The sequence below is a fragment of the Temnothorax longispinosus genome, chromosome 10 (genome assembly GCF_030848805.1).
Source record: "Temnothorax longispinosus isolate EJ_2023e chromosome 10, Tlon_JGU_v1, whole genome shotgun sequence".
Classification (NCBI taxonomy): Eukaryota; Metazoa; Arthropoda; class Insecta; order Hymenoptera; family Formicidae; genus Temnothorax; species Temnothorax longispinosus.
Genome location: NC_092367.1, coordinates 5,289,735 through 5,315,061, shown reverse-complemented (window position 1 = coordinate 5,315,061; position 25,327 = coordinate 5,289,735). Strand labels below are relative to the sequence as shown.

Here is a 25,327-nt window from a genome sequence, read left to right as displayed (position 1 = left end):
TCGCGCAAACGGGTTACGTCCCGATGGTGCGCGGGCGACGTGGTGCGCGCTGATAATCGCGCTTTTTTCTCTCTCTCACGTAAAACTGCGTTTCCCAATTTGCATGCAAAGATGGCGGTTGTTTACTTTATTATCACAGTTGTGAAATTTAATTGTAAATTTGCTAGAATTTTATGCGGCCGCCCGGCGGCGCGGAAGGGAAAAAGTTTTTAATCTTGCAACCTGAGTTTAACAGAGATATTTATGCACGTTGCACACCCCGGGAAAGTTATGCCGGCATAAACAACGCTCATAAAGGTGGAACGCAGCTTTTACCTGGATTTTAATCTTCGTGCATCGTGCTTAGAATGTAATTTACCGCAAATAACGTTTTTCCTCACTCAATAATTCACGTGGCCGCGATACTTTTCGAGGATACAACTTTCCGGAATTCGCTCCGGCGGCGTTCGGCGGTTAAGCGTAACTTATAAGATTCAACCAGCAAGCAACAAATCGCACGCTTTAATTATTATAATGTATGTGCGTTATGGTATTATAATTTCCATATTGCGGCGCTAATTAATAATTAATGGTGTAACACGTGTTCTTCATGCGGAAAGTGCCACAGAATGCAACTGCGTTAATTAGGCTGCAGTCGCACTCGTGCGGTCGCGCGAGTATTGTATGTACGGTGTGCATAAGCCTTTAGCGTGTATTTTTCGGACGTCGCGGCCGCGTGCGCGCGGCGGCGCGGCGGTTAATTTGCATTAATTCCAAGGGCCCGCCAGGACTCTGCGTTCAACGCCTTAAATCTTCCTTTTTTTTTCCGGAAACAAATTCAATTTAATCCAATTCAATTCGCGAGCCGCGCTACTCCCTTCCATCCTCATGCAAATCTTTTCCAAAACGCCCTCTCGCGTTCCCCGGGCATCCGAAAGACTCTGTTGCATAGCAACATATACCTTTTGCATTGACCCAAATTCAAATCTCCGAAATACAGAATATTGTATCTGAGATAAATAGATGGCGATATCACGCATACTTCGCGAGTGAAAATTCGAACGGAAATTGTGCATATAGACATTGTCACTGGAATGCTCGGGTGATTTATAATTGAGAGATAATAGCCCCCCCCCCCTACTTGTATAGACTTTTCACCTCGATTTCGTTGAACGTCGCCACTTTTGTCGCCGGGTATAGCCCGTAACGTGTAACCCAGGACTTATCGCGACAAATTGAAAGTCGGAGGCGCGATTTAAAGATAATGGTAACCATGGCGCGCTCGCCTACTTACCTTTTTGGGTCGAGGCGGGATCGATAGACCGGCTTCCTCCTCCGGCAGCAAACATCGCGACGCTTCCGACGTGGATGGAAATTTCGGCTCGGTTCGCGAATTTCCTCGGTCACTCAGGTCTATCGATTGCCGGAGACGAACTACATGCCGGCGCATGTACACGCCGCGCCGCGCGAAAAGCGCGTTACCGCTCGCTCTCGCGTGTAAGCCGAACGTCGGATGTTGCGCAACGATCTCGATGTGCCATGCCGCGACCGGCGAGATAGGCGCCGTCACCGTGCGCACACTTTTGCAAATAATTACGCTTATAATGTATAGGTTGACGTTACACTTCCGTTAACACCGGATGACGCAATGAGTGGACGAAAGGAGTAGCCGCGCGCGATAATCGCGGCGGAACTTTCGACGAGGAATCGCGACGGGGGATAATAGAAATTTTTTGGGAGACCTGCGATTATACGATTACAGAGGTAAAAGAGAAACGAGAGCACAGTTTCTCAATGGGAGACGCTAAGAGCTACGTTGAATAAATGTCGCCGTTGTTGTAATTAGCAGCTTGATGTATATAAATTTCTGTAAGCTTCTTTCCCGTCCGAAATAAAGAGGATTTAAACTTCAAAGGGCATTTTGTGCCTGAAAGTAATTCAGTAAATTTGTTCCCATCGGCTCGTCGCAAGTTTCAATAACCGTGTCTTCAAGTGCTTTTCTTACTTGATAATAAAGACCTCAAAGGGAAAGCACAGCACCGTTTGTTACAGCAATAATAAATCTAGAACGAGGACAACCCATGCCACATCACCGGTCCGCGAGGATGAGTGTCGTACATTTGTATACGCGTAGCGTTTCCTTCCCTCTACTTCCCTCTACAATTCCCAGAATAATATTACTCGTCCTCATTTCAAAGCCTCGGTATCCCATCCATTATCGGGAAAGTTGTATTATCAAAAGAAAACCGTGCACGAAAATATTCAAGAAAGTGGAGCCGCGAGTATAACAAAGCAAAAATGCTTCGAGAAGACTGCTCGATGCCCGGATATTCGCGCTGTAAGTAAATCGAGGTTGATTACAACACGAAATTTAACCACTCGTCGCGTGCACCGTAAATTACTTCCGCTCGCTCCAATATGTCTAACTATGTTCTGATGTTTAGTGCAAAGTGCCGCGACCGTGTTTTTGCCCGGGAATTGATGCGCGCATCAATTAGTAGCGCCGTAGTCTAATCCCGGCGAGTTTCGCGCGCGCAATTACGGCCGGTATCGCGCGACATCGACGTGGGACACTCGCTAATTCCGCGGGTTATTGCAAATTTACGAGGCGCAAGAGGGAGATTTCGGTTCGTGAAGTTTTAGACGCAACAAGTAACGGCGGGCGGCGTTACATCAGCAACGCTTTTACTTCGCCAACGGAGCCGCCAACGGTGCTTCGCGAAAGAGAGAGAGAGAGAGAGGGGGGGGGAGGGGCACGGAAATTTTTGGTGCGAGAGTGTCAAAGGGATTACGGCGGTAATTCGATAACACGAGATACAAACGAGCGCGGCGAGGATAATTTCGCGAGAGAGCCCCGCGGTAGACTTCGCAGTTACGAAACGTTGCATCAACGCTGATTCACTCGGAACGGCGTTTTCCACGCGCCGTTGGGAAATCTTGCTTAATTTCCACGACACAGAGAGCCCGATTGTTTCGCCGGGTCGCAGGTGAATTTACGTTAGGCTCCTAATCACTATTCATTAGTTTCTCTCCCCGACACTTCTTCCTTAGCTTCACGTTTCATTACGTTAATTACAAATTCGCGATTTGACATGCAAAGTACGACACGATACGCACAAGAGCCGTATTAGCGCGTCGTTAAATAATTCAATTACGCGTGGGATCCCATGGCACGGTTTTAAAATGCGCGACGGTTTTAATTACCACCTACCGAGATTTTTCCATCTGTCGATTTAATCGATCGGGCATTAATTCCTACTCCCTTTTTATTTTAACAATCCCTGAAAATTTGACCTCGACGATCGAAAAATAATTCGCGTCGTGCAAAAATCTCACTTGAACGAGAATTGCGTGTTATTAATGAATACTCGTCGCGTAGCGTATATTTGTTCACGCCGATATCTAGCAGGCACATCATCCCGGGGACAGAGAGGGAGAGAGAGAGAGAGAGGGGAGGGGGTATGGGAAGAGGGGATGAGTCAAGCCGATATATCGATCCGCGCAACCCTCTTTCAAACACCTTTTTCAGCGGGAACAAAGCGTTTCCAAACTTCGATCCGAAGTCGCTGGCACCGGTCGGGCTATTCTCTTTCGCGAAACGAATTTCCCAGAACATCCTCCACCACACGGGCGCACACTCTCACCCGGTGACGTTAACACACAGCTAACGGAGAGAAGAAGAAAAAAACCGACGAGAGACGCGAAATCGCATTGACATCGAGATTGATTACGTTAACCGGCCGGGGTGATTAATCGCCGGCCGAAAAAATTTTGGGAAGATCGTATAGCCCCAACGAGAGCGTGTCGCGCTATACGTGTCTCTGCGAGAGACGTAACACGCGGGGATCTCTCGTCGATACTACCACCAGGTTGATTTTGGACGTGGCGATTGACAATTATTGTTGGGCGGCCCCCCGTCAGAAATGAAATTTGAGGACGTGTCACCGGTCGGACGGGGATTTTCCGCGCTTTCGTACGCGATCTATCCACGGGCAAATCTTATTGATTAACGCCGCCGAGTGATGATGACGAATATTCCTCGTTAACAGGCCTCTGGTATTAAATATTAGATATATACTCGGCATTTCGAGTGCCACTGCACCAGAGCGTAGAGCGCTCTGGGATTGCTGGCTGGCGTGCACGTCGCGATCGCTCCGACAGGTCCAAATATTTCGGTAGGCAAATATTTTCGCTGCACGCGTCGCAGTACGGTGACAGCGTGTTGCATATTTTGGCACAAGCGTTCGAGCGCGGAAAGTAATTTACTGACAAGAGAAATCGCCGCGAGAGAGATGTGCACACTCAAAAAATTCCATTACGTATACTACAACAATCCCATGTAATTAAATATCAATCTATTATCTAAATCTTCGAAACTTTCCTTCTAAAATTTTATTCGAAATTAATGTGGGAGATAAATACACCGTTTTTCGATCAGTCAAAACATGTAAGACTCTTCTCTTTAGAAGTGTATTTGCCGTTGCGTTTCAAGATCTGAAGATAAATCGCGTCGCGTGTAACTTCTCTCGTTTGCTATCGCGAATCTCGCCATCGGCCTGCGTTACGTTACGCGTCAAAAATGCGGAACACTCGTCATCGTCCTCGAATGGACTCGCTGGAAACTTCCCCGCACAGGCACGAATGCCCTCTCCGCGAGTGCCGGATCTAGTCCCGGATTCGAGAACACAGATACAGACCGAACTTTGGCTCGCTGGTTCAAGCTTAATCATGTATTCATTCCGAAGTGACAAGGGCTGATACTCTATTGGCGCGATAACACGAGAGTTTCAAATCACAGAATTTCTGACAGTATATAGCATCACGAAATCGACGCGCACGAAATCTTCCGAACGATCAGAGAGAGAGCGAAAGAGAGAGAGAGAGAGAGTTAGAGCCGGATCAATGTTCTCGAACAATGTCGGCGAACAATTATCGGTATTTGAAACGATTTAAGAACATCGCTTGTGTGCGTGCAACAGCCAGCGGCTGTGCAAGTCGAGCTAACTCCATATCTGTCCGCCGCGCGCCGTCTCATTGTCGTCAATGATAATATAATTTACGATGATTAAAGATACTGACAAATAACTGGCATCCGCGTAAGCACAGGCGGGTTTTGTTTCGTCGAAAAACGAGATACGTTCCTGCATGACAAACGTGTACAGTGTCCATTAAAGTTATTATACGTTTATGCTCCAGAAAAAATGTGCTCGCACACGTCATTAGAGAATTACACACTTGCAGATACCGCGATTCAACATTAACAATACGAAGCCGCGTTTCGAAAGTTCACTTTTTTCCTTCTTCACGGATGACGTAATTAAACAGAAACACAAACTATAAAGAAGTGGGTCTAGTGCCAAAAAAGGGGATGAAAACGGAGCTAATAAATGAAGAAATACATGTACTATTCGCCTCAGAATCATTGCGACACCGTCTAGCTCAATTTTTTTTTACACGAGTGCAAGAGATCTCGCGTTAACACCGCGGGGAAGATCGCAGCTGGCTGTCAGTGACCGAGGCGACAGACAGCGACAGCGTCACGAAGCGAAGCGAGGAACCCGGGGGAGTCCGTCGCACGGGGAACGCGCGGGGGAACGACCGAACCGAGCGCGCAGTGACGGTGACAGTAGTGCCGACAAAGCGGATGACGAGGCGAACCGACGTGAACCGGCGACGGAACCAGCGGAAAACGCGTGACAAGGTGACCGCGTCGCGGTACCGGAAAGCGAGTGCCCCCTTCCTCCCCTGTCCCCACCGTCGCGTCGCGACAGGTCCGAAAGCGAGGGGGGCATCATCCGTACGTCCGTCCGTCCGTCCGTCCGTTCTGTCCTGTCCAGCACCTTCACCACGATCCCCGAGGTTGAATCGGGTCGTAGCCGTTCACGGACCGGCTCACTTTCGCGTCGCACTCGCGTCGAATCCAACAAGTTAAAGCGCTCCTGACGTCAGACTGAACCGGGTGTCCTGTGCGCGACCGGGTCAACCCCCGGACCGCTCTTGCTCCGCCGGGACCGCGCGCGTTCTGGGTCCTGAATCTCCTCCTTTCCCCTTTCTTTTTTTTTGTTACATGAAAAACGGAGCACGGACGCAACGTAAAACGGTTAACACACACCGGGGTGCGCGGCGACTTACGTACCCGTAACGTACGTATTTCGTCCCCGAGGTCGCTCGGGACTCAGGAAGAGAGAGACCTCCTGAGTAGGATGGCAGTTTAAATGCAACTATGCTTTCTCGGGTTTGGGTTGAGCGCGCAGGGTCCGAGTCGGCCGTGTTCGGTGGCGCTCGGCCGCTGTCGGATCTCGTCGATATGCCCATAGACACAGTGTATATGTCTATGGATATGCTGTGCCCATGCTACGCTATGCTTGTGCCTGGTTGCCCCCCTCCCTCGCTCGCTCTCTCTCTATCTCTCTCTCTCTTTCTCGTCTCCCTCTCCGTCTCTCTCCTTTCGTCTCCTCATCACTCCGTCCTCATACGTGGCCTCCTTGTTCCTCCATCTTGCTCATCTCTCCTCGGGTTACTCTTGGCTTCTTTGTCCCCTCTTTTTCTCCTTCCCACGTAATCTCCCCCGCCTCGCTCCGTCTCTCTTTCGTTCTGAACTTCTTTCTTCTCCTTCATCGTCGCGTCTCGCTTCCAGCAACGGCTCTCTCGGGCCGGCGATGGTGACGATGTGTTGGTCGGAGAGCGCGATAGTGGTGGTGATGGTTGCGGTGGTGGTTGTGCGCCGATGCCGGCGTGGTGGGGATGCGGGGGTGGTGGTAGGTGGCAGACCGGTGAGACGAGAAGGCAAGGAATGACGGTAGTAGAATGTAGAGGATAGCAGCGCGGGTGTAAGAGGGGGCCAGAAGGAAGGCCCCCCCTCCCTTCACCCTCTTGTACCCGGAGCGGGGACGGAGCTTGCGACAGAGACGGTCATATGGCGCCCGAGTCAGAACGGGGATGTCTTATGTCATTCTCCTCGGCGATAGTCTAACGGGTGTCGCGTGGCGTATCGCTCCGCCGAAGTTGCTACAATTGCAAGATTTTCTCGAGTCTCTCTAATTTTTTCGAACTTTAATCATACGCGCGAGGTAAGGTTTTAAGTGCAATCGCAACATCTCGCGAAGGGCGTGCCAAAATTGAAATAAAGAAAGAAGGAAAAATAAAGCAACCGAGATATATAGCGACCGATGAAAAGAGCCATTGTTTCTATCGTTATGCTCTTTTAAACACAGACGTAATTTTCTCTCTCAATAATGATTCGAATAATATTAAAGCCGATATTGTCATTCTATTGCTGTCAATTAATCTTCCCCATCCAACTTGCAAAAGTCTCGCGAAATTTTTCGGGCTTGCCCTGATATCCCCTGACTCTTCTTGGTTTCCTCCTGACTTTCTCGATTTTCCTGACGCCTGACAACGCCGATTTTGCCTCGTCGTATCACCGCGCAACGGCTAGGAGAATCCCTTTCTCCCGCCTGTACGTGTCGACTGTCTTTACAATACTATTCACTCGACAAAGAGTCCTGATGCCTATTCATTCGCTGGATTTGAGAGAACCGATGTTATTAAAATTCAACATCCGTCGGAGCAGGGGCCGCGGTAACTATCGATTATTCAGTTGTTTGTTGGAAACAGAAGATGTTTGCGGGGGAAATGGAATTAAAAGTCAGTCGGGTTCGGAACAGTTTTCCTCGGGATTTCCGACAACCGCATCCATCTTTCCGGCTGTACATTAGGAGCACTATAAAATACGCGCTTTTAACGCAAACTCTCTTGAATACGAACTCACGTCAGATGTTATATTACCTCTATCAACCGAATATTAACTAGGATATTACAGATTTCCTCTTTTCGCAAAGAGAGAGATAGATTGAGAGGGGAGAGGGGGAAGAAAAGGAAAGAGAATGTTGCGACTAAAAATTTTGTAATTTATAAGCACCAAGTTACTATTTTCTTTCGTTCCAGTGAATTAAATTACCTCCGTTGCAGTATAAAATTTCGCTTTACTGGCGTGAAAATATCAAATAGTATTTTGCATACTGAACATTATGTAAATGTAAGGGAGGTGTATAACATTAAATAGTTAAACCACAAGACATAAGTTTTCCTAGAACCGCCTAAACGAGCTAGGTTATATACAAAATTCATCAAGGCGCGATATTTCGACGCTTTCCCCCCCACGAACAAGTGTAGAAATTTTGAATATGTGGTATGCGGTCTGCGTAGTTCGCGTTTATATAAATGTAATAAAATGTAAAACGCAAACTAATTGAAACTATACAAGTATGTATACGTGATTATAAAATTAACTGTCCGATTCTGTACGGGGCACGATAATACTACGGTTATCTCGTAACTCTATATCTACCGCTTTGCGCACGTAGAAATGCATATCAACCGCAACGAGATCGAATGCCAAGAGATTTGTTTCTTTGACCGGTATAGTCGGGCGCTTCTCTCCGCTCACGAGAATCGTGCGAATCGCATCCTCGAGTTCCCAGTACGATTGTGGAAGTTTACGACTCGCTCTCGGCGATAACAGACGTGCCACAGCAATCCCTTTGCGGTTTATCGCGCTTTAATTTACGGATCTTATCGTCGCGCCGTCGCGCGCGATATGAATCAAAGAGAGGATCGCTATCCCCCCGGCCGATCGGCGATGAATGAAAACATTCCCGTGGGAATGCGCGACGGGCTGTACACCGCTCGTTACGCCCGTTTAGAGGACGCGCAATTTAATCGGCACCGTGCGTGACGCATATGTTCCGGCAGTTGTTCCCGATTACGAGACGTGGATGTTATCACTGTCGTCTCTTGCTGCCCGGCCGTCGTTAAATTGAACTGCTAGTCTAGTCGGTGCAATTGACCGGCAAAATGCAATACGCCGATTAGCATGGATACGACGTGTTTTATTCTGCCCCGGAAATTCGGGCGATTCCATTTGGCGATGTATTTCCAAGCGCTACATTATTCATGGCTTATAATGAGACACTTGGATATACACGTAATAATAAAACGCGGAGCGTATATACACATATAGCGCCCGCGCACATTTCATCTCGGTACATCGCGCTCGTCCGAAATCGTAATACCGTAATACCGTAATTGAACACGTGGCGACGGTTTTTCGAAGGAAAAAATAGCTAGGGCGAATTTTGAACAGAATCGCATGGCATATTATTATGTAAATTAATTTATAATGCGGTAAGAGAATAATATACGATATATATCAGTCCCGTATTCATGGAACGTTTGATTTACATAAACCACATCTCATTGCGTATCCAAAATGAAAGTTCTGCAGTTTCGAAATAATGAAATATCATTTGAACGCCCATCATAATAATTACGTAATTGTATGTTAAATTAAATGTAGAAATGTCGCGGAAAAATTAAATCTCTTTGACGCAAATGTTTCTCTCACACGTACCCCCCACACATGTATGCATTGCTCTCCATATGAATATTTAACAATTTTTTGTCTTTAATTTCCAGTGTAATAACTACTTCCATTTATTTTCATATAAATGCAGATGCGATATATTGCAACACCGGATATTCGCTGAACTTTTCAAAAATTACGCGAGCGAAATATAAATCCGCAAAAAATTTTCAACCCGCCCTGCGATTCGAAGGACCAATTGCGATCTGTATATCGCCGCGAACGAATTATTAAATGCCACCGACAGCCTCGCTGCCGCGAGGCTACCGCGTGCCTACGTTTCGGATAACCGCATCGACTTCTCCGTTATTCGATAAGGCGAGCTTTAAGAGAGAAAGAGCCGTTTCGCTTGCCGCGACGTTACGCCTCTCCTCGCCGTGATTACTCTAATGCACGACGCGGGAAAGAAACGGGAGAGAAAAAAAGGAAACGAGAGAAGTTTCGGCCGCGCGTGCTCGAGAAGAGGAGAGAAAAGTTATCGCACCCGACGGATTTTCAAAGTTGGTTGCCCAGTTGCGCTAATCGAACCCAAGCCATTTCTGGGCCGGAGAGAAGCGGAGAGGAGCGGGTCTCCGCCGCCGCCGACCCCGACGCCGCCGCCGCGCTGACGCAGAGAGATGCGTCATCTTCGGGATCTCCCCCGGCGGTGCACCCGCCTGAATTACCATGCTGAAATTTAATTGGCGCCGCGCGCGCGCGCACGAATATTCCGAGGAAGAAGGGGGCAAATTAAGAAATTTTATTCGATTTGTTGCCGTTTTCGGCGACGATGTCGTTCAATTGAACTACCGTTGCGGACCGGTGCCAGAGAATTTTTCTAACTGAAAGCATTAATTTCATTGCGTTTAGATTCGCAGGGGAAGAAAAAACAACGGAAAACTTTTCAAGTATCGAATCCATCGTTTTCCCCGAGAATAAAAAAAAAATATATTTTTTTTTCACGCGTTAAGAGATCAAGTGGATAGTACTTTATTTTTTTAACGCTTTGCTTTTAACGTTTACTCATCTCTCGGTGAAGGTAGCTGCGGCCCTGATCGAGCGTGTCGACGTGGGTTGCCGGCGAAAACTTGATAACCTAGATTTTGGCGGTCTCCGGGCAAGAGTTAGCACACGCGGAGACTCATTACGTAACTTTTGCGATCGATCGTTCTGCCGCGCGCGCGGGACGCCCGCACGCTCTTCCGGTATGCATGCATGCATGCATGCATGCATAACGCGTGTATGCGTGCACGCGCATATGCCCTTGTATATGCATGCACATAACACATCCCACACACACGCACACGTTGTCGCGTCGTGACGACGAATTGGATCGTGTTATCGTGCCGCTCGCTACCGGCGGCGTTGTAGAGACGATAAAAGCGTGCGTGCCCGGAGTGAAACATGCAAAGACGCGCTTTATAAAGTTCCGGCGCGACGCCACCATTCTGCTCTCCCCCCAACCCCCAACCCCTCCGCGAAATGAGACATTCAAGTACTCGCGAACATCGTTCCCAACCGCCACCCTATACACACGCTTTCTCCGTGCCCGTTTTTCCGCGCGTCAGCGGACAACCTTGCCTGAGCGTTTTGCCCGGAATCTAGGTAAACGCGCGTTCCCCTTTTTTATACAAAACGACTCTCTTTCTTTCTCTCTCGCTCTCTCTCGCAAATACTTGCCAAAGCAGCAGACACGGCTGACATCGAGGATTAAGCCGAGATTAAACGGACGCCGTTGCCGCGAAAGATCTTCGACCGAAGGCTGCTGGTCGTCGAGAATTCATATACACAAAGCCACGATAGGGAAATACAGAACACCTCTTTCATGCGTGCTAGATGTTAATACGGCGGTCTTCGCGGTCCAGCAGCTCAGTCAAGATTACTGAAAACGTGTAGCGAGACGGAATTCTCTTTGTAAAAAAATTTTGGTAGAAATGGAAGAGAAATCGTCGATGTCTCGACGATCGGTTTACTGAAGAAGAAGAAAGCGAGAGCGATGGAAGGCGCGATTGATGCAATCGTTGCGTTATCGCCGCATTATTGCGTTCGACAAGTTTACACGTCGTTTCGCCTAAATCGCAACAAACTGTCCGTCTATCTATCTGGCACATCTCACGCGGTAATGCTGGCGCTGCGAGCCGTGCGAGAGGGTACATGTATACCTCCTCCGCGTGCGGGGCCCTAATTGAAGGTTTGCCTCCACGCGGATATCGCGGTCATTTACAATTTAAATGGCGTCTCCTTTATTCATCGACCGTCAGGCCTCGTGGTTCCCCGAGCAGCTATCCGATTCCTCGAGAGAGCGAGCGGCGCCCTTCCGAGCGCGAGGTCGACCGAAAACGCAAGCGCGAAATAAAAAAAACCCCCCATAGCATTTCAGGAGGGTGGGCGGGAGAGAGGGCGAACGCGCGGGCACCGGAAATTCTCGAGTGCCACGATTGTTCGGTCTCGGTCGAAAACCCCCGGCACCGGCCGAAATCGAGTGCCCCCCCCCCCCCCGGTTTGAATACTCTCGATAATCTCGATCAACTTTCAAGCACGCGCGACTGCGCCCGATGCGTTTTTAATCCCTTAACGCGCGTATTTTTTATTTTCCCCAGGATAAGAGAGCTGAAATTGTTAAAAAATAGTTTCTACCTCGCCGCAATACGGACATGCTAACGTCAGCTTTTCAATTCGGCCGCGAGTTTTCGGTGCCGTAAGATTCGATTGGCTAAAACTGTTCGATAGCCGAACAATTTCGAGTACTGGAAAGACTATACGCTTGCGTCAGTCTGTCGAGGATACTCGAACCCGACGCGAACACTCTTGAAGGGAAGAACTCGGATCCAACGCGACTCGCGCGCTTTGTCGGTTACACGCATCCGTATAAAAATGCAAAATAACGAAACACGACGGGTGCAAAAAAAAAACTGGAGATACGCGGAAGCGATAGGGAGAAATGTCGAGATGGAGACACGTGGAGGAGAGGGAGGATGAGGACAAAGAAACGGGGAAGCGAAAAAGACAGGGGGAGGGGAGAGCAAGTGCTCTTGGACGTGAGTTGGAAAGATGGATATTCTTTATGAAAGGATTTGAGGGACGAGCAAGGAGGGCTCCTCGGCTTGTCCTTAAACCATGAAAAAGCCTCAAGTCCGAAAGTTAAAGCCTGAGTTCGCGAAAATGAAGATCCGACCAAGTGGCCTTGTCGCGAGGGATTTCCGCGTTTTTGTCGCCATGCCTTTCCGTACTTTATCCACGCGATTAATCAACGAGTTGCCGAGCGATTGTGATAGTTATTTGCGTGTCATAAAATTCAATATCTATAATCTAAAGCGCTCTAATCTTCTCACGTATTTTTGTATTCTAATTTCTAACACACGTTTCTCATCTGATTTCATTTTGTATTGCGAAATAATAAAATACATGAATTTATACCAATATTTCTTTGTAATTTATTTATCCTGTCAATTGCTATCAGACTTTTTTCGACCCTCCCACCGTCCCTGATTCCTCAAACACCTGCATGCAATTTTGAATCTAGGAGGTAAGACGAAAATCATTCATGGCGACTCGAAAATTGACGTGATAAATTCAGGTTTGTACCGACACGACGGACGGACGGAAGTTAACTTCTCGGCAACTTTTTGCTCTCCCGTCTTTCCACGATCTTTACGATGTCCCGCGGACGAAATCCTCGCCTCCTCGTCGCGGCTATGAAAATTGGATTTATTCGAGGATCGATAAACAGTCTCATAAATCTGTCCATTATCGTCCCGTAAAGTTCTCCATGCGAACCGCGGGATCTGTCATGCACGCAGACCGTGCATGTCTATCTGCGATGCGCTATACGCGGTGTCCTAAAACCGTCGATCTTAACTTTAATGACAATCTCTTTAGCTAAACTCATAGCGCCGATCTCACAAAATCGGAAACTTTCGTCTCAACTAAATTTCATATAAAATCCTACTTCTCAGATTATTTCAAGAAAATTTTAACAAAATATTTCTTATTCATAATTTAGTTATAAAGATATTGGAAATTAAAAAAATTACGATAAATAATCTGCCTCGACATTTTTTAATAAAAAAAATTTAATGTAAAAAAAGTTGTCATTAAAATCAAGGACGGTAATTGTGAACACCCTCTATACAACGTTCTTCTTCGTCAGGGAGGAAGCATCGTGTACTGAGGAATTGCTTGAGAAAAGGCTAGAAGGATCGAGAACTCGAGAATTAACGTGGCATCTCAAAATGCTGAGAAGATTCTCGACACCGTCTATATGCTTCCTTTCGCTTCATATCGACGGCACGAAAAGTCGTCTTCAGCTCTAACCCTTTAGACCCCTACGTTTGGCGCGGTATAAAGAGTACTATCGACATTTCGCATAAAAGTGTCAAATTCGATGATTTCCTTTATACGTGAACCGTTATCAATCGTTAGCTATTAGTTTTCATTCTAAACTCAGCAATTAAACACTTATTCTATAAAATTTGTTAAATTTAATGCAATTTGTTCCAAAAATTTTGATCTTATCGTTTATTATTATGCAATTAATTATTGTTGATCTTTTAATATTTATGCGTTTAAGGTTGCCTTCTATAAAGTTTTTCTATAGGGTAATATTACTATCAGAATGGCTATTATTATCAGATAAGTATTACGAGAAACAAAGGCACGTTTATAATGGTGTTTAATTAACGAAATTCTTTATCAACGCTTTTTTGTAGCAACATGCTGAATGAATACGTTGTAGCGAAGATAAAAGTTGAAAGCCTGGAAGTTTGGAAGTTACGATCGATAAGACGGTATTCTGCCGCGGCGTAAAATTAACCGAGTAAGTTGCAAATCGTAACTTAAAAAGTAATTAAATTGAAGTAGTACAAACGAAATGAAGAAACAAATGTTATCATAATAGATATAACCCAAATACGAGAAATATACTTTCAATTTACTATCAGTGCTCTTCATCCTGCTATTTCAATCCGAATGATGCCGTTATTGTATTTGTAATTTATTGATTGCGAGTGTTTCAATTAGAGTTGAATTGGCACCATTACCGTGCCATTCAAATTCGCCGACTGTCAGTCAACTGTTCGTGTTTTTTCTTCCGTAATAAAAAGTTATTTGAACGTGTTGCAATATTACGCGAATCATATTGTTAAATACATTTCAATCCTGATGAGAGTTAGCGGAATTTCGTGTGAAAGCGACGTGAATGAGGGCGAATATACCGCCGATGATGCACCGTAATCCTAGATTTTATTTGCAAATAAAATAGAATCAATCCTACGAAGCTTACTTTATCCGCGCGAGAATAGTACGGCAAATATTTGTTATTAAACGATAATACAAAGAATAGATTTGGCTAGCGCGCGCGCGCGCGCAGCAAAGCTTTAAAAAATTCGAACATCTCACCAGGAAGTCGGTGAAGTGACGATGCGCGAACGTCTTCATAACGGAAGCGGAGGCTGAGGGGACGCCGGTTGGCGAGGATGGCTGACGGAGGATGTACAGAGAAAATCTCGGCGGAAATCCTTCTCGTCTAAGCCGAGACCGGCTCCAGAATCCAGAATTCTCAATTCCGCGGCGGAGTGTGCTGAAAGAAGCATGAGTCGAACGTTAATTTGGTGTCTGCGCCCGACGCATCGGCTCTTTTTCCTTGCCCTTTCCTCTTTTCGTCTCCCTTGTCTCCTCCTTTCTCATTCATTCACCATTTCCTCTCTCTCTCTCTCTCTCTCTCTTTCTCTCTTGCTCTCCGACTTTCTCCGTTACAGTCGCGACGTGGACCAAGTGCATTAAAATAAATTAATTTTCATGAGATTTTCCCGTAGCGAATGGCCGTTACGGGGCTTAAAATAATAATTCAACGAGCCGCGTGGACGACGGAATTTGCATTTTGACGGCGCGGCACGCTTCTACGAGATGCCGGCGAGAGCTAACTCGCTCGACGAAGGGATGAAACCAGTGGCGGATAACCCGGTTTGGGATCTTACAATATACAGAAGTCTCACACGATATACACACACATTACATGTATAAGTTTACCCACACAAATATGGATATTATATCAATAATGCAGAAACAGATTTTTTGAATAAACCAATTCTTAAATAAAATTTACTTGTTAACAATTTTTTTTATAATAGACTTCTCAAATCATAAATTCTTCGAGAATACAACTTCAGAGACATTTAATTTAATCGTTAAAACAATTGTTAAAGCAGCAATGTTTCGAGGAAAAAGATACTCCAAAATTTGAGATTACAAAATTCGTCCTTTCATTTCTTAGAAATTTGATTTGCTTTCTTGGTTTTTGTGCGAATGACGCAAAATATATTAAGGCCTCAGAAAGCTTTCATCCGCTACTGAATGTGTGCAGACGCGAGAAAGAGAAGAAAAGAAAGAGAGAGAGAGAGAACGGGACCAGAAAGGCGAGAAGATCGTGGTTCGAGAAATGGGAAAGAAAGAAGAGAGTCGGAGGAAGAGACGCAACGAGATTCTGGCAAACGCATTTGTTTTCGCTACGTGGCTACACCGTGACGTGACGATGGAAGTGATAGGCATCCCGCGGATGTCACAGTGTAACAATAGTGTATGTGCATGCAGCCGCACATACACACGTTGTTACACGTGTGTGCAATACAGGTAATACGTAGTGTGATGTTGTGTCGGGTTCTTTTTGCTGCGCAAAAATATATGACGAAAATGGACTTGGTGCATAGATATGGTTTGCGAAAATGTAGCCCTTTGTTGACGTGGATACTTGTCAAAAAAATTGCTAAATTCAAATGACACTAACTGGAGCTTTAGAGCAACAGTTGTTTTTTTATATGTACATTTTTTTGTAAAATATATATAAAAATTGTTTAAACGAACACTTTTTTGTGAAAGTGATATTAAAATGCAAAATACCAGGTATGACGTAAAAACATTAAAAGACAGTCAATATACAATACCTAATATAAATTTAACAAGAGTGACATATTAAATAATTTATCGATATACAATATAAATACGATTGTTAAAAGTAGTAATGATTTTAGCCATAATTATATGCAACAAGACAGTCTTTGCAATTCTTTAGAGAATCTCTGAGAGATTATTTCGGATGTAACGTAATGTAAAAGCTATGCGCTCGCAATGAAAAATAAACTTTGCGACCTTTCAAAAGGTATCCCCCGACATTCTTTATGAACGGCGGAACGAATCGTTTTCGTAGCGCACAACCGGAGGATGCCAGCCATACGTATTCTTCCTCAGAGACGACAGTTATCAGACAGAAAACAAAGGAAGCGTAACGATGAATAAAAAGAAACCTTTATCCGCCCGACGTCTCCAATCCCTCGATACTCGGCAGAAGCAATTATACGCAGCTGGCGCGGTTGCGACGTCGAATCGATCGAGCTCGATTCGGACGATCCTATGAATGCCGAATAAAATCGACCGGGGACTAGCGACGGGGTCACCGCGATATCTCAATATACCAGATAGCGTCAGTATTTTCCTCTCGTTATTTTGACATTAATTGACGTTTCGAATTAATTGACCCATCGTCTCTCGATATCAGAAAAAGACGGTATATTTCTTAAATGCGCATCAATATTCACGAGATAGGAATTCCTCTTTGTGTTTAAATATATCGCTCGAGATTTTGATTAAATCGTGAACTAGACAGTTGTGTAAATCGATATAATACGACAATGATAGTTATAAATCAAGATTAATCCGTACTTTTTTTTAAAATAAGTTTATCGTTGCACGTCAGAGAGCGCAATATAAGCGGTATTACCCACGGAATACAGAGGCATACTCGAGGTAGTTACGCGAGGAGAATCAGCATCGGGGATCAACGGCGCCCAGAGAATCTCGCGTTTCCCCGCGATTCGACACGCTCGTTTTCCTCCACGGGCACGACCCAGTTCGCGAAAGGGGAGTCACGACTAGTTACCATCTACGTATCTCTACGTGCTGTGCTGTGTGTGTGCGCCTATGAAAATCCTCTCCTCCTTCCCCTGTTACCGCCATAATCGCGAAGAACGCGATCCGCGAACGTGTTTTGCGCTTAGCGTCACGATGCATCGTACATATGCAAGTCCGCGGGGAGGCAGGAACGAGGGGGGGAGGGGGGATCGAGGCAGGATGCTGTAAGGCACCCCCGGAGAGTCAACGACGCGACATTAGAGGATGGAAGTTTCGCAATTTGTCCTCGGCGCAGCGCGGTACTCTCAAAATGCCCGAGTGGAGCAATCAGCCTCCGCTATCCTGGGAGTAAGACGTACATTTCTTTCCTTTGTCCCGGACACACGGCGCGGACACACGGCGGAGAAAACCGACGGAATTTATCCCGGCCGTGCCGCCGCTGGCTCGGCCGGCCGATCGTCTCTCTCGTAAGTGAAGCTCCGCTAGCCGGCCCGTAATTTGTACCGGCTCGATACTTTCGTATGCAAATCGTGGGACAATAAGGTAGCGTTTCTCTGCTCGCTGTGCTCACGACAAAGTTCGCGAGCGAGTTTTGCGCGGTGCGTTCCGCCGCTTGCTGTTCTATTTCTTCTCGATTGCGCACCACCGTTATTACCGTTGTTTGCCTTCCTGATCGCATTACCGCATGAGAATAATGAAATAAGAGAGGAAAAAATAGGTATAACGCAAACGAAAAAATTGGTAGGAAGAGAAGTGTACGATCGCACGCGTGTTCTCGATAACGTAAAAATGTGTATCGTATATGTTACGCTTTGCTGCGCGCGGAATTTATCCAAATCGAAAAGAATGCGCATAGTATATCGTTGATCGGATCTTCAAGGTTATCCGAACGCTCTTGGAATGTTCCTGTCGTTGGAAATGCAGTAAGCCTCTAAGGTCTACAACAACTTCCAAGCTTTTAAATCTTCCAAGAGATCTTCGAAACTTTTAGTATTTTCAAGATCTTCGCAACTTTGCGGGATATTCAAGACCGCTGCGAGGTATTTGTACAATCCTTCAGTGACGTGACATTTCTTATCATAACTTTAAAAGTGTTGACACTTATCACGTTATGTGATAACGATTTAACTCGATCAAAAAGTTATCGTAAAAGTTATCCCTTAATTCTATTAAGTAAACGCTCCAATGGTCACACATGCAAGTGTGTTATATAAATTACTGAAGAAATATCAATTATTTTCATTATGTTATTATTTGCTTCCTCACCCTATTCTTTGTTCTGCATAGTAAAAAGAACAGTGCGTACGTCTTTAACAAGAGAAAAGATGGGATAAGATATTACAATACGCTCCGAGGTCATGCCTCGACGCGACCGCGACGTCGCGAAATCGATCGAGTAGCCAGCTTCCGAGAGCGCGTCTGGTCCAAATATTTGCGGGAGCCGTTCGTGCGGTAGGAACCCATTGCACTTCCGGCGGGGCGTGTAAAGCGAGACGCCAGCGAGGGGAAGCCAAGCGCGACGCAGCCAGCTAAGATTTTCCAAGTTAAAAGGTTAGGTACATCGCAACACACACCGCCCGGCCGACGCTGTATGCCTTATGGATTAATCCGGGGAGGGTCACCGTTTGACTTTTGGCAATATTTAGACAACGTGGCAGTTTAATGGATCCGCGAGAAATGTGTTTGTTCATATGCAGCGAGACATGATCGATTCGATATCACTATGCAATTTCGACGTTAGCTTGCCTGAATTCAAATGTCCACTTGGTGTTTTAAACATTTTTAAACATTTATCCGTTGCAAACAGAAAAGCATAACTAAATCATAAATGTTGCTGTACAAGTATATGTATACAATTAAATAAAACTTTTCTGAAGAAAGGAAAATGATTTTATGATTTTTATTTCTTCTTTCTCAAAATTCCTCAAGCTATATACATATGTATATATTACAAGTATATAACAACTTCAGCATACACATTTTTCAAAAATATAAAAATTCTGTGAGGAATATAAAGACATGAAATGGTGTGAAATAATATTCGTGAGTTTTCACTGCCGCGCTTCTCCTATAAGCAGGATATATGCGGCAGATTTCTCTGACGTGGAAATTGCATTAATACGATATTTCACGTGTGATATTTCAATGTTGCAACGTCCTTTTCTTTGTTTCGCAAATTATTATAGATAAGTACGAACAAAAGATGAATTATTCTTTCAAAATTTGTTTATATTCTTGTAATTAAAAAAACGTTAGGAGCTATTTGACGTAAAATAATAGTCTGTGTTAAATAAACAAGTAAAAATGCTCGACATTTTTCTGAAACAGCGATGTAATCTTCTTCTCTATTAAAGCATGAAAGTTTTCGTTTGGATTTCGCAAAGAATGATTGATTACTTCTCGATACTTGTAGTCGGGCACAAAAATGTTGAAATTAATCGTAATTTGATCACACACAATGAATCTTATGTAGCTCCTATTTTCGGTAACATATCTAACAGCTTTACTTCAAACTCCATTTACACGCACATGTGAATTTAAAATATAATTCTTTCAAGAAAAAAAAATAATCTTATTTCAAATATTTTCACATTTTCCATTAAATCTATATTGTTATAATAAGCTTATAAATAAAGAGGAATTAAAAAAAGTTACCTTTTATTTGAAATATAAAAAGACTACTCCTAAAGAAATTAATGTTTAATAAAATGAACCGGCCTCTCGAAAGATTAATGAAAGGACTAGAACATGATAATACGCTTTTAATTATTGCATTTGCATGCTGTTCCGAGCTTAATGCCGTTTGCCGCGGCAGAGAAACATGCGAGATGCTCATAAAGGATTTTTACCAACAGGCGCGAATAGATTTAGATGCTCTCATTTAAATGGATTTCACTGTACAACGAAAGTTTTATGACGCGTATCAACCAATTCTTCCACCTCGGCATCTTTCGAAAATGTTTATCGCGAAGTTATTCCGAGGATGGAACGAACGGCCCAACATAAGCAAACTTTGCAGCGAAACAGCAGCTGATGCTGACTTTAGCTGTTGCTGTTAACCTTCCGCGGATTAATCCGGCGATGCCGTTTGTGCGGCTGAGATTGTAGGAAGAAAGCTTCCTCCGGCAAACATGTCTTGGGTGCAGTTTTAGAAGATGACCGATTTTTATAAAACCCAAGAAATACAAGATACCCTCGCTCTTGATAAATTTTACAAGATTTATTGGTTTTTTTTTTTTTTAATAAAAATCTATATTTTTCAACTTTGACCCTGAAATTCGCGAAAATTTCGCGAAAGAGAAAAATGTGAGAAAAGAGTATTTTCTCACTTGACGTTATTTTAGAAGAAGAAAGAGGATAAATAAATATTTCTCGTGAATATCCGTTGGACACGAAATTTATGGATTTTATTGTATTTTCATGTCGCACCTCTTTTTTTGCGACGCGATCGTTGCGCGAAGCTGCGATTTATGGTATTTGATAATTTTTTCGTGACTGCAGATAACGGCTTAAAGTGAAAAACTCATTTTTTTAACGACTAGGGAGTCGTGGACAATTTATTTATACATATATATCTATCCGAGTTTCCGACACAATTTTTTATTTAAACATTTTAACTGCAGTGACGCTCTTGTACACTATTCATACCGATCTCTCTGTTGGGGCAGAAATTAATTACTATTAAATATTCAATTGATAATGATAGAATATATCCAACGCAACAATTAATTTAAACATAAATCATAATCAGTATTATTAATCGCATTAATTCCGCTAAATTTACCTTTGAATACTCTTCATGAGCTGTCGGTTTCGTCACTGAAAAATCATCGCAATTTTCGCGATTCTATTCGAGAGTCTACCGTCATCCCACACTTTTACACAGACGATCAAGCGATAATTTAAAATCATTTTATCAGCCTTGCCTTCTACATTGATTTTGATTTCACTCGCGCAGTGGGAAAAGGTCGTATTTACGGATAGGACAGATGAAATATGCAGAACTGGCCGGATGTTTTTGGTCGCGACAGCAGCTACTACATTCTTATGCGGCTCACGGGCAGGGATTTGTATACACTCGACTCCAAGTACCGAACATATGGCCCTTTATCTAGGGCTTTATCTAGGGAAACTATACACCGTCCTTTGGGGTATGCGGTATGCACAGCTTAAAGAGAATACTTCGGAATAGTTTCACATAGAACGACGTTTTACAATGTTACCGTCGTTTACGTTATTCACGCTACGCGCTACCGGTTTCGATATGCCGCGCGCAGTTATAAAACGCTGCGCGTATTCATTCTTTTGTCGCTATTGTTATCTCCCTTTGAAAGCACCGGTAGAGCTAGTTTTTACCGAAAAACATATAACAACGCGCAATGCAAAAGCTCTTTAAAGGAGGAATTCTCTGTTTTTTTCACACTGCAGCATATTAAGTGCAGTTTTCCTCTGTTTCGTAATACCTCATTTTATCTCATCGCACAGAAAATATATTATCATTTCTATTTATACCGCGCTAAATATATTTAAATATATCTTAAGCGAAACGAATAAGATATATACTCATTACACTTCTGATCTCAAACAACGCAACCTTCAAACGTCAACGTCCAACGTGGCAGAAACATGTCTTATCCATTAACGATTATAAATGCTGAAACCAGCGTTGTTTCCGGCGCTTACCGCGCTCATATTCTAATGGTAGATTAAGTCAACGTGTATCACGAACGACGAACTGTAATGTCCGCGCGGTATACATAATATGTAGACGCTGTAGTTCACAGCGAGCGCGCGCGCACCGAACGGACACGATATACACCTGCGAAATGTACGTAGCTTACATTTTAGCCGGCGCGTAAGCCTTATGTTTGCATCTAAATGTAAACTTAGTTTGCATAATCTCATCCAGCGGTGGTACACGTGTTCGTACTTTTAATTTTGCAAATACCGTACGCGGCTTACACGCCTCTCCTCTCCTACGACCGCGACGGTAGAGAACTCGGCCGACGCGCCGTAATAAACACTTTCCTCCCCGGCGCAGTATATCCTTTCCCCGTCCGCATAAATATTTCAATTGGATTTCGTTTTAATTAACTCTAAAATTGCACGGCGGAAAAACCCCGCGCATGCGACGTGACGGCGAGAAACTTATCCCCGCGTAATACTTGCACTTCCAGCCGGGGTCCATCACGCGAGGCAGGACGAATATTCGTACGAATTCTGCTGGTACCAATATTGATTCAAGAGAAAATACATTTTACAAAGATATATTGGAATAAGTCTATTATTTTAAGCCTAACACGTGTGGTTAATAATTATTTTATCTTTTATTCCATGAAGGAGATTACGTAATTTTGCGTGTCGGATAATGCAGTTACTGATTATGTAATAACAAACTGCTCAGAATTGTTAAAAATATAACAAAAAAAGAGAGGACAAAAATTGAAAGATGGGAACATGCTCTTTGTAACCGCGAACGAATGTATGGAAATATATAATATATAATGGATATAGAATCGCGTGGTCGTCGTATCTTTAGGCGAATTGTCTTTGAAAATTCTCTTTAAGATAAAGAGGAGATGTTTTGAGCTTCTTACTTGGCTTTTCTTTTTCGCTGTTAGTATGAAACTTCGCGTTTGGGCACCGACATCTGGTACGACGATGGTATTCCAGTATCGAAACCAGTGTATCCATAAGTCTTACGGAAAGTTGGCAGGCTTTACCGCGATTCCCTTCGTCGTAATTTCCCATCTATTATTTATTTGTCTTCCTCCTTGCTTTTGAATCTTTTATCTTGAAGGCAATCTCGCTGAAATCGTGTGCATGTAACAGCAGCACTATGTTTAGATTGTCTGGTTTTTAGGCAATTTTAAGATAGTTTTCTCGGATTCTCTCTTTTCTCTTTATTCCAGCAAGAATAATGTTTCGCTAAACTCGATAAACTTTATTAAGCTTTTAATCACATTTTCGTTGAGCTTGAGCATCTCCGAAAATTTTTTTCGATTGCTTTTTAACACGTGCAAGTGTTCTTTCGATACTTTTGTGATTACGATTGTATTTTGCAATATTTCCAGCAAAGCTGAGAGCTTTCCAATAAACGCTAAACCGTATTTTAAATGACACTCCACATTAATCACAACTCAAGAGAGGATAAAATCCACCATTCAGTAGTCGATAATGTTTCGTGTGATGTAAAATCCGCATCATTAACACTGAAGCGCGCTTCAATTAGCCCGCCATAAATTACCGCCGGCGGGATAAAGGATGGGGGACATTAACAACGTTTTTCGACGGATGCGGTCGTCGTATTTCTTCGGGCCAGCGACCGTAACCGGGCTAGTCGTTCCTGTAACGTCCTGTACAGAAGCAGGACTTTAATCGAGATAGTCGTACCAAAATTCTAGAAACGATAAATTTCAGATATACGAGATAAATTACATGCGGGTAGAAGGTCCAACGATTTCCAACAATTTAAAATAAATTCTTCGAATATGGGGGACGATGTGTGATCTACTGATCTATAATAGTACTTTTCTTTCATTTTAGGTTACTATTTATTTTTTTAGATAATCATGTTATTTTTGAAATATACTTTTTCAATCTAAAATTCTCAGATATCAATAGTCTTCAAATCGAATGTTTAAAAATTATCCAACAAATGCTGTTCAACATTTGTTGGATAATGACGAGACAAATTGGATAAAATGTAGAAAGGACGAGGAAAGAGTGTCACTACAGCAATACGCCTCGGGCAGGATGCCTGACGGTCATCACCAGCCCTATGTATTAGGCGTATACATACATCTCTCCCTCGTCTTCCGAGCTTCACCATCTATCTTTACCGGAAATAATACTCTCTCTCGGGAGAATAGTCGATACGAGAACTAGGTTTTCGGCTTCGGAAAATCGATCACGACGCAGGGCATCGCGACGCGACGCGCCGCGCCGCACCGGGCCGCGCGGAACTCAGAAAGCGGATAAAATTTTGGCCGTGCGTCAATCGGCTCCCGATTTAGACTTCGCTTGTGAAACGCCGGCTAAATCCATCTCGAATCGAAATGTTTTGATGGCAGACTGGTTGCGCATATAATGTTTTGCTTTTGATAAATCCATCTGGCCGTGACGGCTACCGCGACGGCTTTCGCGAGCGTGCCTGAAAATCATTGCCGAACGCTGTTTTATGCCGGGCTATTTCGCGCTCAACAGCCGGGGGTTGCGACCGTGTGATTTATCATCGAAACATCGTTCCTCGGGATTTCCGCCTGTCGAGATTTCGTAATATCACTCAATTCAACGGTTCTCCACACGGTTTTGACAGAAACAACGGTACTTATATATTTTCCAACAATCTACACATTATCTACAATCTATCGATTTTTTAAGCTCAGGATAAATCGTACGCGATTATATTTAACGCGATTATGTGAAGTATTTTTTCACAGTGAGTCAAAGAAGTGACAACGCTATCCGACTGACGCAGTCAATAAGACTCGAAAATAAAAGCTCATAAATATCCTATAGGCAGGTAAAGGCCGTGTAAATCTAGCTCTATTATAGTATTAATAATGAAATGTCTCGTGGCGCTTTATTGCGACACCTGATTCAATTCTCTTTCTCTTGACTACTCGCCGTTGTAAATCGCGATAAAGCGCCCCGTACGAAATGCAATAATTTCAATCTTGTTGGCTGAGCGAGGTTCTCGCGGCGTGTAACATCCGCCGCGATCGTTCGCGAAAGTCGTCGGATTAACCGGAAATTTCGCATAACGGCGGTATAACTATGCGAGGCCGCCGCGCGAAGATGGTTACTAGTAATTGCAGTTCGGAGTCGTTGAATGTGCGTATCGAGTCTACGGCTAACCGCGTTCCATGGCATCGCTTTCCTCCGCAGATAAGCGGCGCCGCGGCGGAAACTTCGACGCGCATAGCGGTGTCCCGCAAGCCACGATCCGCCATCATATTGAACTACTTTTGCCGAGACAAACTTCGCAGTGTAATAAAAGAAAGGTCTCCTCGAGCAATTAGCGCTTGAAAAAAGATTAAT

The 25,327-nt window shown here is 44.2% G+C and overlaps 1 long non-coding RNA gene across 3 annotated transcripts in view; it reads right to left on the bottom strand.

Moving 5' to 3' along the window:
- Positions 1–25,327, bottom strand: part of LOC139821066 (uncharacterized) — a 129,980-nt gene that overhangs the window by 34,304 nt on the left and 70,349 nt on the right. Inside the window, exons 1-2 of one of the 3 annotated variants that reach the window (XR_011734172.1) lie at positions 6,116–7,323; positions 1,274–6,031 (exon numbers count right to left, since the gene is read on the bottom strand). This is a non-coding gene — a long non-coding RNA (uncharacterized lncRNA). Of the gene's footprint in view, positions 1–1,273; positions 6,072–6,115; positions 7,324–14,779; positions 14,961–25,327 lie in introns of those variants that run through there. The other 2 variants (XR_011734173.1, XR_011734171.1) reach the window with 2 other exon arrangements.